The 19590-nt window shown below is 39.0% G+C and overlaps 1 protein-coding gene across 5 annotated transcripts in view; it reads left to right on the top strand.

The window, feature by feature from the left end:
* The window catches only part of sh3pxd2aa (SH3 and PX domains 2Aa), a 147337-nt gene that overhangs the window by 88464 nt on the left and 39283 nt on the right, over positions 1 to 19590 (top strand). The gene's annotated exons all lie outside the window — the stretch shown is intronic.

Raw genomic sequence — 19590 nt, forward strand, 5'->3', positions numbered from 1 at the left:
ACACACATCCCTTAGAAACATTTTCCGTTTTTGATCTGTTTGCTTTCCGCTTGCACACACATTCATTTGCTCTGACAATATTTGAAATTCACCATTTGGATTTAGTTTTTGTTGTGATGTATTAAATATTTCCAGATGTCATTTTATTTCCTGTCCTTTTAGCATTTATCTGTGGAAGCTTGTTTCCGCCATGGAATAAAACATTTAGAAGTTAATTGCGACTTTTTATCTCACAATTCCGTCAAGCTTCCATATGTATCTATAATTTCAATTAGGAAAAAGAAGAAAAATTCGTTTGAAGGTGCATCCCTGAATCTTGAATATCAGTAGTTTGTCATCTTTAAATCTCATGCATAATAAGCTGACACAGAAGAAAGTTTTTAACATAAAAAGTGTTTTGAGATAGAAACTAGGACTCATGTGATACTGATGTTAAGAGCGAATGTGTTTGGAAGGTAAACTGCACATGTACGATATGCAGTTCAGCCTAGAGTAATTTCTAGACATTTTGTTGAGTGCAGGGTTAAGGCCTTATACTGTAGTAATTTCAGTACATTTGTGATGAGGGAATGTAGGCCTAGATAGACAAGTTTTGTTTTATAGATTATGTTGGCCCAGATTTTAAGGAGCAACAACATTAAAGGGATAGTTCACCCAAAAATTTAAATTAGCCCATGATTTACTCACCCTTTTTTAAGTCCTCCTATGTGTGACATTCTTCTTTCAGACAAAAACAATCGGGAGTTAAATCCAAGCCTTATATTGGCAGTGAATGGCTGATCTGTTCTGAAGTCCATAAAAGTGCATCTATCCATTATAAAAGTAATCCATACGGATCCGGGGGGGTTATACAACTTTACAAACTGTAATATCTAATTTCCGCTTACTGTCGTACGCGTGTTCACAAGAGACTGACGTTCCAGCGTATGACGTTGGTCATATGCTGGAATGCCAGTCTCTCGTGAACGCACGTACAACAGTAAGCGGAAATTAGAGATTACAGTTTGTAAAGTTTTATTAACTCCCTATGACATAGGGTCTGAACATGAACATGAAATCTTTGCAAAAGGATTAAAAATAAAAACAATCACATGTACATAAGTATTCACAGCCTTTGCTCAATACTTTGTTGAAGCACCTTTGGGACCCATTACAGCCTCAAGTCTTTTTAGTATGATGCGACAAGCTTGGCACACCTATTTTTGGGCAGTTTCTCCCTTTCTTCTTTGCAGGACCACTCAAGCTCCATCAGGTTGGATGGGGAGCTTTGGTGCACAGCCATTTTCAGGATGTTCAATCGGGTTTAAATCTGGGCTCTGGCTGGGCCACTCAAGGACATTCACACAGTTATCCCGTAGCCACTCCTTTCTTGGCTGTGTGCTTAGGATCATTGTCCTGTTGAAAGATGAACCTTGGCCCCAGTCTGAGGTCCTGAGCGCTCTGGAGCAGGTTTTCATCAAGGATGTCTCTGTACATTGCTGCATTAATCTTTCCCTCGATCCTGACTAGTCTCCCAGTTTCTGCCGCTGAAAAACCACCCCACAGCATGATGCTGCCACCACCTTCACTGTAGGGATGGTATTTGCCAGGTGATGAGCGGTGCCTGGTTTCCTCCAGACATGACGCTTGCCATTCAGGCCAAATAATTAAATCATTCTTTAATCAGACCAGATAATTTTGTTTCTCATGGTCTGAGAATCCTTCAAGTGCTTTTTTGGTAAACTCCAGATGGGCTGTCATGTGTCTTTTACTGAGGAGTGGATTCCGTCTGGCCACTCTACCAAACAGGCCTGATTGGTGGAGTGCTGCAGAGATGGTTGTTCTTCTGGAAGGTTCTTCTGTCTCCACAGAGAAACGCTGGAGCTCTGTCATCTTGGTCACCTCCCTGACTAAGGCCCTTTTCCCCAGGCAGCCAGCTCTAGGGAGAGTCCTGGTGGTTCCAAACTTCTTCCATTTACAGATGACGGAGGCCACTGTGCTCATCGGGACCTTCAATGCTGCGGAAATTTTTCTGTACTCTCCAGATCTGTTCCTCGAAACAATCCTGTCTCGGAGGTCTACAGACAATTCCTTGGACTTCATGGCTTGGCTTGTGCTCTGACTTGCACTGTTAACTGTGGGACCTTATATAGACAGGTGTATGCCTGTCCAATTAACTGAATTTACCACAAGTGGTAGAAACATCTCAAGGATGATCAGTGGAAACAGGATGCACCTGAGCTCAATTTTGAGTGTCATGGCAAAGGCTGTGAATACTTATGTATATGTGATTTTTTTTATTTACATATATATAATACATTTGCAAAGATTTCAAACAAACTTCTTTCTCGTTGTCATGATGGGGTATTGTTTGTAGAATTTTGAAGAAAATAATGAATTGAATCTATTTTGTAATAAGGCTGTAACAACAAAATGTGGAAAAAGTGAAGCGCTGTGAGTAGCTACTTTCCGGGTGCACTGTATATATCTCAACAATTTCTTACTGTTTGAATTTCTTGTTTCTTTACAAGTAGAGTAACATTATAAAAACTTTCAACACACTCAAATGTATTTTAGTATGATTGTTTTGACCAAGTAAGTTACCCCACAATTGTAATTAATAAAGTGATCTGTATGAGTAATAAATCAGCATGTGCGCCTGTTTCATTAGAATGAAATAAAATAATGTGAATTAAAGTGATCAAAGTTCAAGTTCAGGGAAGAAGGAGGCGGGAACTGGCTGACTGCTAAAAGCTCCTGAGCTCTCGAGAGCAGTGTGTCGTGCAGGTGTCTCTCATTAACATTCGCTCCTCTTCCGACCTGCTTCATACCACGGTAACGTTATTAAAACTTAAATACATTAGCTCATCCATGAACATGATTTTTGATTTCAAAAGTCCTGTCGGATTGCTTTCCATTGGCTGTAGAGGTGAAGATGACAACTCCCATGATCCCACGCTCATTCACGTCATCATCAAGCCAGGCCTTTGTTATTGTTTTGAATAACTGACCTCTGATGGTGAAATTGATATACTGTGCCTTTAAGACACTATTTTTAGACATAAAGACATCATTGAGAATGGTCATTTCAGGTTTTCAACTGATTTGATGATGATTTCAGGTTGGATCGTTTTAGTCTAGATAAAACCTAGCCTGGCTCCGCCCTCCTACGTACTTCCGCTCAATTTTCATTTTCCTTCAGTACTCCGTCTGGGACTGCGGTGTATTCTTAGGTTTTCTCCGAACAAATTTTAACCGGTCCAATCAGTGAACAGAGGGAGAGGCTGAGAACGATGATGCTGATTTTGTGCGCTAGTTTGAGTTGTAGTTCAGTAATGGCGGCGGAGAAAGATGCGAGCGAAGCCATTCATTCCGTTGTGGCACCGCTGCCGAATATCCAGAAGTTAAAGCCTTTCCAGCTCGCTCCGTTAGTGGTGAAGGAGTCGTCCGTCTCCCACCACCTGCGTAAAATGTTTTAGGTTTTATCACTGAGGTGGCGTGCACAATCTGCACAGTTATTTCGGATTTCCATGTGAGAAACAGAGGCTATCGGCGCATGACATAAACGTCACGACCAAACGTTAGTGATTGGTTATGGCAGATCCAGAGTGGCTCTGCGGCAGATCCAATAGTTTTAAACTTCAACAGAGTACCCGCCTTCAAGGAAGTTAACGCTTGTCAATGGAGAGTGGCCAGACTCTCTGTACAAATGAAATGTACAAGAGTCTGGTAAGACCAGGCTAGATAAAACCTAGTCCAGACAAACATCCACTTGTAGGTATTGATTGTTTTTAGACCAGTAAATAGTTTTTCTTAACAAACATAAAACAACTGTGATCCCTTTGCAGTACTTATAAGGTCTGCAGTGTCTTTTCAAATATGTGTCTTTCCATTCCTCATCTGTTTGTTGTCTGTTCGTTGATTCACATTTGTTTGCTCTCACAACATTTGAAAATTGCTAACATTTGGATACAAATTTAACCAGCAGCTGAAGTGATGTAATAAGCAATTCCAGCTGTTGTTGTTTTTTTTCCTCTCCGCCTCTCATTTGACAGTAAATCATATATAACCACTTATCATTAGTCTTCTGGATCACTGGAATTCGCACCATCAACATCATCCTCTGTTCCATTCCGTTTTAAAGATGACCACTGGATGTGCGTCTGTCAGACATCAGTAATCATTTGTGTTAGCTACAAGTGAATAACATCCTGAAGATGTTATACTAATTATTCAAGTATGTATTTTGTATGTTTGGAAATGTGTAATTTATTTTTATGTGCTTTCCATTGGTCCCCATATTTCTGTCAGTTTGACATCTGGCTCTTTGGTTTCCAGCCTAATTGATTATCTCTGATGGTTTAGCAGGTGAAAACTTCAGCTGGGAAGTGTCATTATCAAAAACAAACTTGTTCCAGGCGTGGGCTTCATAGAGTATATCCCCTGTTTATCCCCATAGTCCCGTCCACCAGAGCTCTCCCACTGTGTTGAATGTTTTGCCTCTTTAATGTTGTGGAAATCGCTTTTTTTTGCATGACAACATGAAGCCTTAAGGGAGCATTGTGTTTGTTACATATGGGCAATGTTTGATTATAAAAACATTATTTCTTTAAAGCTTTTCTCATCAATTCAGTTCCATTTTTATATGGGTGCATACGATGGGGGGTGCATTCTGAATTGTGCAAACAATGGACACTTTACTATCCCATGAGGCCACAGGAGAGGGCTTGTGATAGGTTTTCTTTGTGATGTACTGTATTTGTGATAGTATTTCTGGTAGGTCACATGACAGTGACAACATGGCGAATGTAGTACATATGGATTATATTCATTCTACACACATTCATCCTATGTAGAACATACTTTTTTTAGAGTTCACAAAGTAAGTATTCAACATAAGTACCTACTTGAGAGAGAATACGATTTTGGACGCCGCCAGTATATTTACAGTAAGAGCTAATCATTGAATCATTCACTGAATCGATTCATTCAAAGATGCTGATTCATTCATGAATCAAACACCACCCTATTGTGTGTTGCATGGAGACGCACAGCGCCTTTTTGGATTTGTTTGGAACTCTTTTAGCTGGCGGAGAAAAAACAGACAATGTAACTTGCAATATTGTGTGTAATTTACTCAATATTAACGTCCAAACAGTTAGCCCTCACATTTGTTTATATCAAATGTATGTCCATTACACTTAATTATCCTATACATATAAAAAGAGAGACTAAATACATTACTATTTAGTATTTTTACACTAACTATGTAATGTTCTATTTATTAAAACCATGTATAACCAATCATATCCAATCATAACCGATCATATTCAATCATAACCGATCATATTCAATCATAACGCGATGGAGGCATTGCCTCCTCTCACATGACTTTCCCCCATTCATTTTCAATTACCCCCCACTAAACCCACCGAATGCATTAGGGCCCTGTTCAAAATGGCACACTTCAAATGCACTTTCAGAACTTTAGACATACAATGGCCGCCGAGTGTGCATTTCAGTTAAGTTCATGAGACCGTAGGGTGTCCCATTTGTCACGAGCACCCCCTTTGCGGTCGATATGCACCCTTGATGTGCACTTTTGAAGCGAGCTCCGCAACAGATTTCTTCCCAACAGTCAAAGCGGTGTTACGTCATGAAAGTGCAGACTCGTAGGAAGACCATGAGTGTTTAGGGTGTCATTTGGGACAGGGCCTTAGTGTTTTAAATCAATGGGATCAGATGCACGAGAGACACGGAATCCCGTTGTAACTTCGAAGACCTGCGGTGTCGCTGTTGAGCGTTGTTACTTTAGAAAAACGAATGTTTGTAATGTTTGTTTTATTTTTGTAAAATTGGTTATTTTCTCATCCAGTCCCACTAGAGCTGGCCCAAGACTGCTTAGGGCCCCCTTCGCCACCAGGGGGCCCCCAAGAGCACATCAAATGATTTGCTGCATGTTGCTTCATTGAAATCGCGAAATGGCCTTAAACAGTTACTAGATAAACTGCACTTTTTTTGAAAAAAAAATTCTAATGCACAGATTGATTCTGACAGCACTGCACTAGCTCGTGACGCCATTGGCTGGACACTATTAGCTTGTTAGCCAGGGTTCAAAGTCCGAATTGCGAGAAAAATGCTGAAACTCGTCAGTTGCCCGGTAACCTTTTTACCGGCATGAATGGATGGATTTGAGAATGTGATATGGTTTAGTGCGAATATCTTATCTTATGTGCTGCCTGTTTTGGATGGAGTACAGCATATCTTTCAGTTTCTGTACAAGCTTCTCTGCAAGCATTATATGTTTGAGTCGCTCAAAATGATAATTTGGGAACGCAACATGCAGCAAACATCTTCCCAAATTCGTAATGAGAATCATTTATAAATCTTTTGTCAACAAAAAGAAGCCCTAAGGTCTTCCTGCGTGTTTCTGCCAACATAAAAGCTGTTTAACGTTTGAAAGAAATATCAACATTTCTTGTTTTTAAAAGAAGTCTCTTCTGCTCACCAAGGCTGCATATCTTCCACTTGCAATGGAAATTGGGCCTGTGCTGGAAGACATCTAAGCATTTGCTTTTCCAGAATTGAGGACAAATGCATATAATCAAACTGAAATGATGTGTATCATGAGGCAAACTTTGATATTGCCATCGAGACTCACAAACTAAAGAGAGGTTTCCTTGTAGCCTAGGTAAACAGTTTAAAGAGAGAGGTCACAAGTAAACTTGCATTGCTTTATGGTGGCAGGACGACAGGGGCCTTATTTCCTTCTGAGGTGCCCTTTAACAGTATATGATTACAATATAATCACTCACACAGAGCATAATTCAATAGCATTACGCTATAGCTGTGGGGCTTTACACAAATAAACGTCAGAGACCCAACTGAACCCTTTATGCATAAGTAGTGGAGCCTCCAGTTAATGTTTTAAACTGCTCTGATATTCCTTTTGGTTTGTTGCTACTTTTAGCCACTCTCTGCATGGAATTGTGGGAAATGACATCTCTGTGATTAGTACGCGTTCTGCCCATAACAAACCCCTCAAAGTCAGTTTTTTGTCTTCATTAAATTCTGCTAAAAGCTTGATGTTTGGGATTTCATTGATTTTTTTTTTCCATCCAGATTTTGTTGATGCTTTGTTAATGCTTTTAGGACTTGATGTTTGTTTGTTTTTTGGGTGGTTTTTGTCCGTGTTTTTTGGTGATGTTCTTCTTGTGTGAGTGTGTGTGTGTGTGTGTGGTGTGTGTGTGTGTGTGTGTGTGTTTGGTAGGTTTTTTTGTAGGATGATTTTTGTCCATTCTTTTCGCTTTGGCCTTTTTAATGCTTTCTACTTCATGGTAGTATTTCACTGATGCATTTTAGTATTCTGATTATGCTTTTTAGTCCCCTTACTCACAATATCAATATTCAAGACCATTATAATACAGTAAACTCAATAAGTATCAAAAGTTACATAACTCTTTAAGACCCTAAAGAGCTCAGTTTGGCTTGTTAGTCCTGTTTTCCTTAGGGACAGACCATCTTGACAAGCAGATGGGTTTAAGACACTTAAGCCCCAAATAGGGATCAGTTTTGGCCTGATGCTGCTAGAAGACTGTCCTCTCAGAACTGCTCTTATGTCAGCCTGAAGACACAAACCACCTGTTCAGAAGTTCAAAACCCTGAGGATTAGGTAAAGTGTGCCAAAACCGTCTGATCTATCCTTCAGGGCTCACAATAGGAGAAGTTTATTTGTGACCTGCTCCAACATTTTGAGTCATTTTGACTCCCGGTCTTGTGCTTCAAACCGTTGTTTCAAACCATTGTTGAGATATAGTTCTTTAAATTTGGACTGTCATAAACTTGATAGAAATAGATTTATTTGAACATACATTAAATAATTAAGACATCAATAGCAGATTAAGTAAAATTATACAGTTGAGGTCAGAATTATTAGCCATTTTGGTAAATATGAACAAAGATGCTTTGTTTATCCTTTTGATATTTCATTAAAAAAATGCACAAAAATCACTGAAGTAAAATAATTGAAAGTGGGGGGAAATCACATTATGAAATAAATGTTTTTCTCCAAAACATGTTGGACACAATTATTGGCACCCCTAGAGTTTTTTATGAGTAAAATATCTCTGAAGTATATTCCCATCATTAATATATATATATTTTTTAAATTAGCAGATCAGGGTGACTAGGAGCATGAAATTGTCTAGCTATGACATCTTGTTTCACAGGAAAATAAATATGAGGAGGAAACACAAATTCCCTTAATCATTCATCACAATGAGTAAAACCAAAGAATATAGTTCTGATGTGCAGCAAAATATTGTTGAGCTTCACACAATAGAAAGTGGCTGTAGGAAAATAGCTAAAGCATTGAAAATCCTCATTTCCACCCTATAGTTGAGAAGTTCCAATCAACTAAAGATGTTATGAATCTGCCTGGAAGAGAACATGTGTCTATATCATCCTAATGCACGGCGAGGAGGAGAGTTTGAGTGGCAAAGACTCTCCAAGGATCACAGCTGGAGAATTGCAGAGATTAGCTGAGTTTTGGGGCCAGAAAGACAAAAAAAACGTCTTCCTTCTTGCTCATCCAGAAACAAACTTCAACATATTCAGTTTGTCAAACGGGACCTGTTTCTGTTGTCAGATGAAGCTAAAAAAAAGAGCTTTTTGATAGCAAACCCACCAGATGGCTTTGGTGCTAACAGGGATAAAAACTACCCCATGCCCACAGTTAAATATACGGCTGGATCTGTGAAATTTTTGGCCTATTGTTTTGCTGGAGGTCCTGGACATCTTGTTCAGTTACATGGTGTCATGGGTTCTAGTAAATACCAGCATACAAAAAATCGAAAACCTGACACCATCTGCTGGAAATATTATAATGGGCCATGGTTGGATCTTGCATCAGGACAATGATCCAAAACAAACATCCAAATCAACACAAAAATGTGTCACTGAGCACAAAATGAAGCTTCTGCCGTGGCCGTCCCAGTTCCCTGAGCTGAACCCTATAGAAAATGAGTGGGGTGAACCACCAACATGGATCTGGGAATCTGAAGGATCTGGAGAGATTCTGTATGGAGGAATGGTCTCTGATCTCTTCTCAGGTGTTCTCCAAATTATAAAAGAAGACTCAGAGCTGTTATCTTGGCAAAAGGAGGTCTGTAGAAGTCTATAGTGTCACAAACAAAACAGTCAAAATTCACTTTTTTTTTGTTTGACACATCACAAGTCTTTTTTTAAAGACTTCCAACTTCCAAGAATGATAGTGTCACTTATATGCTATAGACTTGGTCGGCATTACTGGGAACGCCCACAAAACGTCTTATCCGCCATATGTCATGGGGGAAAACAACAATGCACGTAGACCTTGTTAGACGCTTTATCTTTACTCTTTGTAATGATTATGATTGATTTTTGCTTGGCGCACCCCCGAAAAGTTGCCATGTGGCGTTCTGCACCTCTAGTAAGTAAAAAAAACCCTGATTTGAAGTTTTATACTGCCAAATAAACAGACGGAGCTGTTCGTCAATTCCGAGAGCCTGCAATACGTCCATTACAATTAAACATTTGCACTACATGATGGCGGTATTTTTGTAAAGATTAAAAAAAAGGATTTCATTCATTGCAATGGCAAAAGTTTGTTGAACAAAACGCCAATAAAGTCATACTTGTCGCGGGACTCAATTGATCGTTAAAGCAGTTTTTCATGATGGGCGATCACATAGCCACATAATGCGTGAGTTTATTAATGTACAAAACATTCAAAAGTCTTCTTTATTTCATGATGGGAAGGGCTGGGCTCATGCTTGTGCTTCAAGCTGGTAGTCACATTATATGTACGACACTTGTACTTTTTCTCGTCAAAATGCTGCTCCCACAAATATTACACAACATAATAGCTCGGCTACTTCATAAATCACCCAGTCTTTTGATGAAGACGGTTGCTATAAAAAAGTAAATAAAAAAACTTCGCTATTGTCAGTAATTCTAATAATATTGTGACACTGACATGTCAATTTCATAGCACAAGACATGATGATTTTAAAACATTAAATGTATGTAATACATACAATCTGACCCAATATGGCTCAGTTTTTCTATATATCCTGCTCGGTCGAATGGCAAAAGTTAATCTACACAGGCTAAACTGGGTTAACCCCATGCATTTACGTTGTGGGGGAATGGACTGTTTTCCTCCATGTCGACTCCGCCCCCACGCCACGCCCCCAGCTATGACGCAACGGCGACCACGATTTTTTAAAGGTGCGAAACAATTTTAGCGACATCTAGCGGTGAGGTTGTGAATAGCAATCGACCAGCGCTCTTCTTTCTCTTCTCTCTTCTCAGTTTGTCCGTTTAGGGCTACTGTAGAAAAATGGCGGTGCAAAATGGCGACTTCACTGTAAGGGGACCCGCGGGCGATATTTTTTTCCCCAGGATGGTAGGGGAAGGTACCGCCTTTTCCGTCTATGATTGGCTAGAAGGGCTCTCCTCCGATTGGTTATATATCTCACGTTCATGGCAGGCTGTCAGCTAGTCTGTTTTGATCGTCGTTAAACGAAGTCAATCCAACATAGCCTACTAAGAAAAGCGCTATATGTGCGTGTCTTCAGATTTATATTTCACGTTCACAATTTCATAGCCTGTTTAGATTAGTCTTAGCTGTTTCCTAACCCTAACCCTAACCCTAACCTCTCAATACCTGCGCCAAAACCATTTATTACTGGAGCTGTTCTCCCTGTCCGTTGATTTATACCTAATCCTAACCTCAAGATGATCCGGTATGATGTTCTCCAAGTTCTCCTTTGCACAAATATGACACCAGCGACACTTAACTTTCATGGCTACACACACACACACACACACACACACGGGCGTCGGAACCATTGTATATGGGTGGGACAAGACCCACCCACTTTTTACGATCAATGATATTGGACCCACTCACTTTTATCGTATCTAACATTCAGCACATGTCTGTTTACCTACCCCTAATCGATAAACACTTATTATTAAACACATATTAGACGCTTTATTTCCACTTTTCTAATATTTTCTTAATTTGTATTGAAAATAAATGCCTTTCCGATTTGATATGTGATGGGAAAACGGAGAAGATTCATTTCGGCGAAAGCAGGACTCGAACCGCGGGTCGATTTGTGTCAAAACTAGATGCCGTGCGTCTTACCCCTACACTACTATCGCTCTCAATGATATGGCGATTTACGTAATTTTGTCTTTCCGACCTATACGTTTACCAAGTAAAGCTGTATATTTGTACTTAATGTAATTGGCATCTACTCCAGTAAAAAAATTCTGAGGACCCACCCACATTTTTTTTGCTTCCGACGCCCACACACACACACACACACACACACACACACACACACACACACACACACACACACACACACACACACACACACACATGGCTAACAAATGTTATTAAGATGGGACGAATCAGTACATTAGCATGACAAAAAACTCTGCTATCTATTGAAGAAGATGGGACGAATCAGCACATTGGCATGACACAGTGGCCCTTAACCACCACATTTCTGTGTGGCTTTAAAGTTACTGTACAGTCGATTTACCCATAGTGTTTGCTTCAACTAGATACACCATGTGAACTTGGAATATAAATCTGACGGCACGCACACGACAGCCTGGCCTGCCATGAACGTGAGATGACGTTTCACGGCCAAATCAAATAACCAATCGGAGGAGAGCCCTTCTAGCCAATCATAGACGAAAAAGGCGGTACCTTCCCCTACCATCCTGGGAAAAAAAATATCGCGACCCGCGGTGTATGTAGATAGAAATGGCTCATTCTAAGGTAATAAAAACATAACGGTTCATTATGTAAGGTCTTTGTACACCACTGAAAACATAGTTATGTAGCCTATATTATATTGCATTTCTGTCAATAGATCCTCATAATTAAACACTGGACCTTTAATGTCTTGGAAAGAAGTCTCTTATGCTCACCAAGGCTGCATTTATTTGATGAAAAACACGGATATTGTGAAATATTGTTATAGTTTTCAGCCTCATTACTCCAGTATTCAGTGTCACGTGATCCTTCCGATATCATTCTAATATGATGTTTTGGTGCTCAAAAAAATTTCTTATTATTAACAATGTTGAAAACAGTTCTGCTGCTTTATATGTTGTGGAAACAATAGTTTATCTGCTAATTTGTCATTTAGCTCCAACTTTTGTTCAAAGCATCTTAGTTTATTAATTAAAGACCCAGTGGTGATAGTTCACAAATCATACCTTTGTGAATTTGAACTTGCAACCGTTGGGTTGAGCTATAACCACCAGGCTACAGCACCCCATGCTGGTACCTGGATGTTTTTACAGACACTCCTCTTAGTTTGTTCAGATGTCTTCCCGTACGGGCCCTTCTTCCACTGCAGGAAAGGACACGCACTACTTGCAGTTCCCCACATTCTGCTCCTCGTGTGAGAGTCAGATGTGGAGAGGGAAAAACGGAGGGTGGATTGTGGGGTTCTGCTGGAATGGGGTCAGTCACACAGGCCCTGGTTTACGTGGCAGAGTGGGTTCAGTGTGACGTTGGACTAGCTAATCTTGTTTGCACAAGACTCAGGGCTCTGTGGAGGAGTGGAGGGGCCATACGGAGAGAGAACGAGCGAGAGAGAGAGAGGCGTGCGAAACAGATGGGAGTTTTAGGGGAGGAGGGATAGTTTTAGTCTGAGAGGAATGGCCATGCGTGTGTATGTATGTGGGGTGTGTTTGTCTGCTGTGTTGAAAGGAATGGGCTTAAATAGGTCAGTGTGGTTTTATGGTTAAAAAGCCCTTGTTAATGATGTTTAATGAATGTAGTTTGGCCAATTAGAGAGATGTTAGCTACTGGAAAATGACTGGATGTTGAATTCAGATTGGTTATAGGCATGTTTGGCTTGTTTATAAGAAATACATGTAATTAATTATTGTGAAAAAGATACTGTCTCCAGAATTATGTTTAACTGTGAAAACTATAGAAAAGCATTGGCCATGAAGCTGTCGGTTGGCATTTATATATTATATATATATATATATATATATATATATATATATATATATATATATATATATATATATATATATATATATATATATATATATATATATATATATGTATATGTAAAATAGATAAAATTTAATATGATTATATGTATTTGTGTAGATTATAATAGTTTTTAAAAAAACATTTAACATTTGATTTTTTTTTTTTTTTTAAAGAAAGCCTCGGCCAGTGTTTTTATATTTTTTATATCTCCAGAATTATGTTGAACTGTGAAAACTATAAATTATAGAAAAGCTGAATTTACAGTGGCCATCAAGATGTCGGTTGGCATTTTATGTATTTTTCACATTATAACTAATAAAATGAATTATGATTATTTCAGTATTTGTGTAGATTATCATTGATTTTTTTTATGTAAACATTTATATGATGGATTGTTTTTTTTTTGTAGTTTTTTTTTAAAGAAAGGCTTGGTTAGTGTTTTTATAGTTAACTAAAACTATTTTAGAAAAATTTGAAATAAACAATTGAAATCAAATCAAATATAAATATTAGATGAAACTCAAACTTAACAAAATATTTTAAACAAGATTGAAATAAGATTTGAATAAGTTGAAGTACTAAATGTACTAACTGAAATAAAACTAAAATAACAAAATGACAAAATATTGTATATAAAAATCCAACCCCTGGGGCATAAAAGTTCTCCAAAAGTACCACAAGGATACATAAATAGATGTTTGTATTTTTATTTTTATTTTTTTATTTGCAGTCTTTTCTGTCTCATGTGACCTCTCTGCCAAAACACAATTGGTCAGCATATGGTTTGATTTTAGTTTGTTGATATTTTCTTGATTTTGCAGTCTACATGCTGAGCCTTAGCCAACAACTGGATCTGTTCAAAACATTCAAATCGACATAACTGTCTTTTACATTGCACCCAAAATATATCCAGTATGCAATAGGGAATGCCCATGCCAAGAGATGTCTAAACCCACACAGATCAAAGAGTCTCTCTCTATCGACAAGGATGTTTAATATTTTTCCTCAGATATGTTTATGGTAATACTATAGCATGGGTGAAACACAATTCCTTCCACACAAAAGAAAGAAAGACATATATGTTTCCTGTAATGGAGGGAGGTCGACCGTTTGGGGTCAGGAAAGAGACATAAATTACAGTGAGAGAAACCAAAACAGACGTTCACTCGGTTCTAACAGCAGTGACCTTAGCTTAATCGCTGATGTGTGTGTGTGTGTGTGGGTGATGCTGTGTGTGTCTATTTATCATTGGTGGGAGTGTGAGAGATTGAGGATATGTTCATAACAGTGAGTGTTTCAGCGTTTCTGTGTGAAGGAAGGGTCAGAGAGGTGGAAAGTTAATATCTGTCAGATGTGAAGAGCTTCACTAAAGGGACGGGTCTGTGCATGGGGGTGTGGAGCATTTGTTAATTATTCAACCTCCAAGGCACTTGAGTCAGTTTAATTCAAACTCCATGAAGTTTTTGTAGTGGAGAGTACAGTGCTGACCTCGAGATCAACCCTGAGCTGGAAAGTAGGAAGGATTGTCATGACAGCAAAGCCAAAAGGCAATATTCAATACCAAAGAACTATTCAATAGAATCTAACATGCTATTAAAACAACTTTTTTATTTAATTTTTTAAGTTAATACAGTGGGGAGAACAAGTATTTGATACACTGACGATTTTGCAGGTTTGCCCACTTACAAAGCATGTAGAGGTCTGTAATTTGTGATTTTTGAAATTCACATTTTTCGTACTCTTTAACTGTGAGTGATGGAATCTAAAACAAAAATCCAGAAAATCACATTGTATGATTTTTAAGTAATTAATTTGCATTTTATTGCATGACATAAGTATTTGATACATCAGAAAAGCAGAACTTAATATTTGGTACAGAAACCTTTGTTTGCAATTACAGAGATCATACATTTCCTGTTTGCACACACTGCAGCAGGGATTTTGGCCCACTCCTCCATACAGACCTTCTTCAGATCCTTCAGGTTTCAGGGCTGTCGCTGGGCAATACGGACTTTCAGCTCCCTCCAAAGATTTTCTATTGGGTTCAGGTCTGGAGACTGGCTAGGCCACTCCAGGACCTTGAGATGCTTCTTACGGAGCCACTCCTTAGTTGCCCTGGCTGTGTGTTTCGGGTCGTTGTTAGGCTGGATGACCCAGCCACGACCCATCTTCAATGCTCTTACTGAGGGAAGGAGGTTGTTGGCCAAGATCTCGCGATACATGGCCCTATCCATCCTCCCCTCAATACGGTGCAGTCGTCCTGTCCCCTTTGCAGAAAAGCATCCCCAAAGAATGATGTTTCCACCTCCATGCTTCACGGTTGGGATGGTGTTCTTGGGGTTGTACTCGTCCTTCTTCTTCCTCCAAACACGGCGAGTGGACTTTAGACCATAAAGCTCTATTTTTGTCTCATCAGACAACATGACCTTCTCCCATTCCTCCTCTGGATCATCCAGATGATCATTGGCAAACTTCAGACGGGCCTGGAATTGCGCCAACAGTTGTTGCCTTCTCACCAAGCTGCTTGCCTATTGTCCTGTAGCCCATCCCAGCCTTGTGCAGGTCTACAATTTTATCTCTGATGTCCTTACACAGCTCTCTGGTCTTGGCCATTGTGGAGAGGTTGGAGTCTGTTTGATTGAGTGTGTGGACAGGTGTCTTTTATACAGGTAACAAATTCAAACAGGTGCAGTTAATACAGGAAATGCATTAACATTCTTACTGGTTGGTAGGTGATCAAATACTTATGTCATGCAATAAAATGCTAATTAATTATTTAAAAATCAAACAATGTGATTTTCTGGATTTTTGTTTTAGATTCCGTCTCTCACAGTTAAAGAGTACCTATGATAAAAATGAGAGACTTCTACATGCTTTGTAAGTAGGAAAACCTGCAAAATTGGCAGTGTATCAAATACTTGTTCTCCCCACTGTATAAGAATTAAATATGTTAAGTAAAACAAAAGTCGTGCCCGAGATAAACACCTGTGCTGGGTTGCGTCGATGATCATGTTTTGATGATAGCCAGAGATATTATCAAAAGCGTCACATATTAGCGATATTAAATTTGACATTTGCAATTAATGTAGGCCTGCTATTTTCCTATTATTAATAGGCTTATTATTGTTATTATTATTAAATTAATAGGCTATTACAATACATTTTCCCCGCACTAATTTCACAGCGCATTACCACATAACTGACACTATAATAATAAAAGATTAGGCTATTACTCCTCATTGAAAAGGCTTTGAAAACATTTAGGTCTAATATTCAATAATATAGCCCTATAATTCATATTATTAAAAGTCTATAATATTTCTGAACACTGAAGTCATAGATGGAAATTTAATTTAGGTTCCATCTCCGCCACTGTTCAACCTAATGTAAGGAATCTTGGGGTTACATTCGATTCGTCACTAAATCTTGAGAAACAAATCAGTTCAGTGGTAAAGGGCAGTTTCTTTCACTTGAGATCAATTGCGAAATTTTGTCTCCAAACGATTTAGAGACCGTAATCCACGCCTTCCTAACATCACGTCTGGACTACTGTAATTCCCTGTACTGTGGCCTGCCTCAAACTACAATCTCTCGCCTGCAAATTGTCCAAAATGCTGCAGCGAGACTTCTTACCGGCACAAAAAAGAGAGAGCACATTTCCCCCATTTTATCGACTTTACATTGACTTCCTGTTAAGTTCAGAATCGATTTTAAAGTTGCAGTATTTGTGGCTCTATCTGGTGTTGCACCAAAATACATAAGCAACCTTTTGATTCCTTACACTCCCTAGAGAACTCTTAGGTCTTGTAATCAGCTTCTTTTAACTGTCCCACGTTTTTTGCTGTAAAAACTAAGGGTGGAACCTAAACTCTGGAACAGTCTGCTCTTCAATGTGAGGTCTGCTCCTTCATTACCCAGCTTTAAATCGGCTCTTAAATCGCATCTGTTCTCTCTGGCTTTTGATTAGATCTGGTAGATTTATATTATTTATTATTTTGGATTGTATCGGGTCTAATGTGTTTATATTGTGTATGTGCCTTTTTTAGGCTTTCTTTTATATGCGCATTGTCTTATTGTACTAGCCGAAAAAAGCCCCGCCCACAACATTTGAGGTCGGGAGGTTCGGTCTGGACTTGATCCGTTGTGGAGCAACTATTCTCGAACCAGAGCTGTTCGGACCAATCAAATTCAGGGCGGGCTTTATACGATGATGGACAGATGATCAACAGTAACGTAATCATCCACGTCACCAAAGAGCGCTTGGGTTGAATTCGTTCTAATCCTAAACGAAGAACTTGTTCGTATATGCATTCACCTTTACTATTTCTCTCTAAAATGATGATCGTGTTGGTCAGTACTCCGTGTATCCTTAAATTCTTTTAACAATAGCCGCAAAGATCGTTTACACTCATCACCTCTTTCTACTTCTTCCAGTGTGTGTGCAGTTGAGTTCTGTTGACAACTATCACGTCACTTACTCCGTTGCTCTGATTGGTTGTAGGTCTGAGTATGACCACGTCAGGCTATTATTGTACAGCACTTTGGCGTAACTCTGTTGCTTTTAAATGTGCTATAGAAATAAAATTTGACTTTGACTTGACTTGAAATTAAGAGCAGCTTTATTTCAAGCACAGACTTTAAAAAACAACCTGTTTAACACAAAATACTTGTCCTCTCTTTTTTCGCTATGTGCGGCCACAAGATAAATATTATGGAAATAAATTAAGATACTTATGTACTGATATCAGCATATGTTGAAGTTGATGCATCTCTCGTCGTCTCTGAGAGAATATGCGCCGTTAATGCAGCGTGATAAAAGCAGTTTGTACTTTTCTGTAGTGAATTGACCGAGGTTAAAGATTTATTCACCAGCCCCGCGGATTTATGCTACGCCACTGTTTACCACCCGTTCAAAATTATAAAAAATTTTCCCCCAACATTTATGCCGCATTGATGTTTATTTAACATAGGCCTAGATGTAGAAGATTTTGTATCTAGATCTGATACAGTTTTGTAAATTATTAGTTCTCATTTGAAGCCAAAAGAGGACAGAAATATTACCATGGCATTTGTTTGACATTTTTTTGTAAGTGATTCACCAGTTTGCCTTTTAAGCTGATGCCATTCTTCAGCGTTCAGATCAGGGTTTGGGTGGGAAACAATCCCTATGGGTATGAAAGGCTAAAAACCGCATGGATCAAATTTTACGTTTTTATTTGTTATGCTAATCATATAGAATGTAGGGGGAAAGAAATGTCAGGAATTAATGGATTAGGAGACGGAGGTGTTGAATGGAACGGAAGGGTGGAGGGATATTGGGCGAGGTTCGTCCTGTGGGGTAAAAATGCAACGGCGAGTACCTACATCTTGAATTCTGCCAGTTTTGAGGGCGTTCATTGTTTACACAGGTTGAATTACACCTCATTTTTTGGTGTCATGCATGCAAGGGCTTTTGCGGGGCGTCCATTGAAGTGTTGAAAAGAAGTTATAAAAACAAAGTAATTGTTCCCGTCAGCCAAGACGTCTCCCCCGGTGCCTTCTCATATTTTTTTACAGATAGTGACGTGTGACATTTAATTTCCTGATGGAGATTGGTCTGTGTGTGTGTGATAACAGAGGAGATATTAGGAAACTCTGCTGTGACCTCACACCTTTAAACTCAGACGTACTTGCTTTCCAGGCAATAGATTTGTCAGAGCACACACACACAGTCACATTGTTTTTCAACACCATGTGACGCTTTATGGGTATTGTAACCAGATGGCGCCTTGCTTAATAACTCTGTTAAGCTGTGTGTTCACTGCACTATTTGCCATTTATCCGGTATGGGGTATTTGGCAAATCCAGTTAAGAAGATGCTGAGATGTTTAGGCAGCGGGATAGGACCATTCCAAATTCCTTGAAGAAAATGAAGCCTATTTGTAGTGAAAAAATACATATGTTAAGGGGACCTATTATGCAAAATTGACTTTTACATGGTGTTTGAACATAAATGTGTGTCGGCAGTGTATGTACACAACCACCCTATAATGCAAAAAAATACACCCACTCCTTTTTATAATCCCCATAAATCATAAGCAATGTGTCAGAATAAGCCGTTTGCAGTTTCTATGCAATATGACGTCTCATTGCTCAGGTTCATTCCACGTCTGCTGACAGACTCTGCCCTATTAGCATAGACCCTGCCCTGAGTGAGCTGTACACAGTCCGCCATGTTTATCTCTTCACCGGAGCATTTTACAGCAGCATTCCAGTAAGGAATGTATTCTTATTAAAGCTACTAAAGTCATTCACTCAAGAGCAGTGAGTGATTTTCAGTTTTTCTCGTTGTTTGATTCATATTAACAGCATACAGCAGTATGTTCTGTATATATTATGCTGCTTTCACTTTAATACACAGATCTAATGCGGTTTCTTTATTTGCTGTTTACGTTCACAGACATAACCAACTGCGTTTATGTGAACTTTGGGTGTTTTTGACCTTGTGTGTATTTGACAGTATAAGTCCAAAAACACGTGAAAGAGAACTT

The sequence above is a fragment of the Gobio gobio genome, assembly GCF_949357685.1.
Source record: "Gobio gobio genome assembly, chromosome: 3".
In the NCBI taxonomy this organism is placed as follows: Eukaryota; Metazoa; Chordata; class Actinopteri; order Cypriniformes; family Gobionidae; genus Gobio; species Gobio gobio.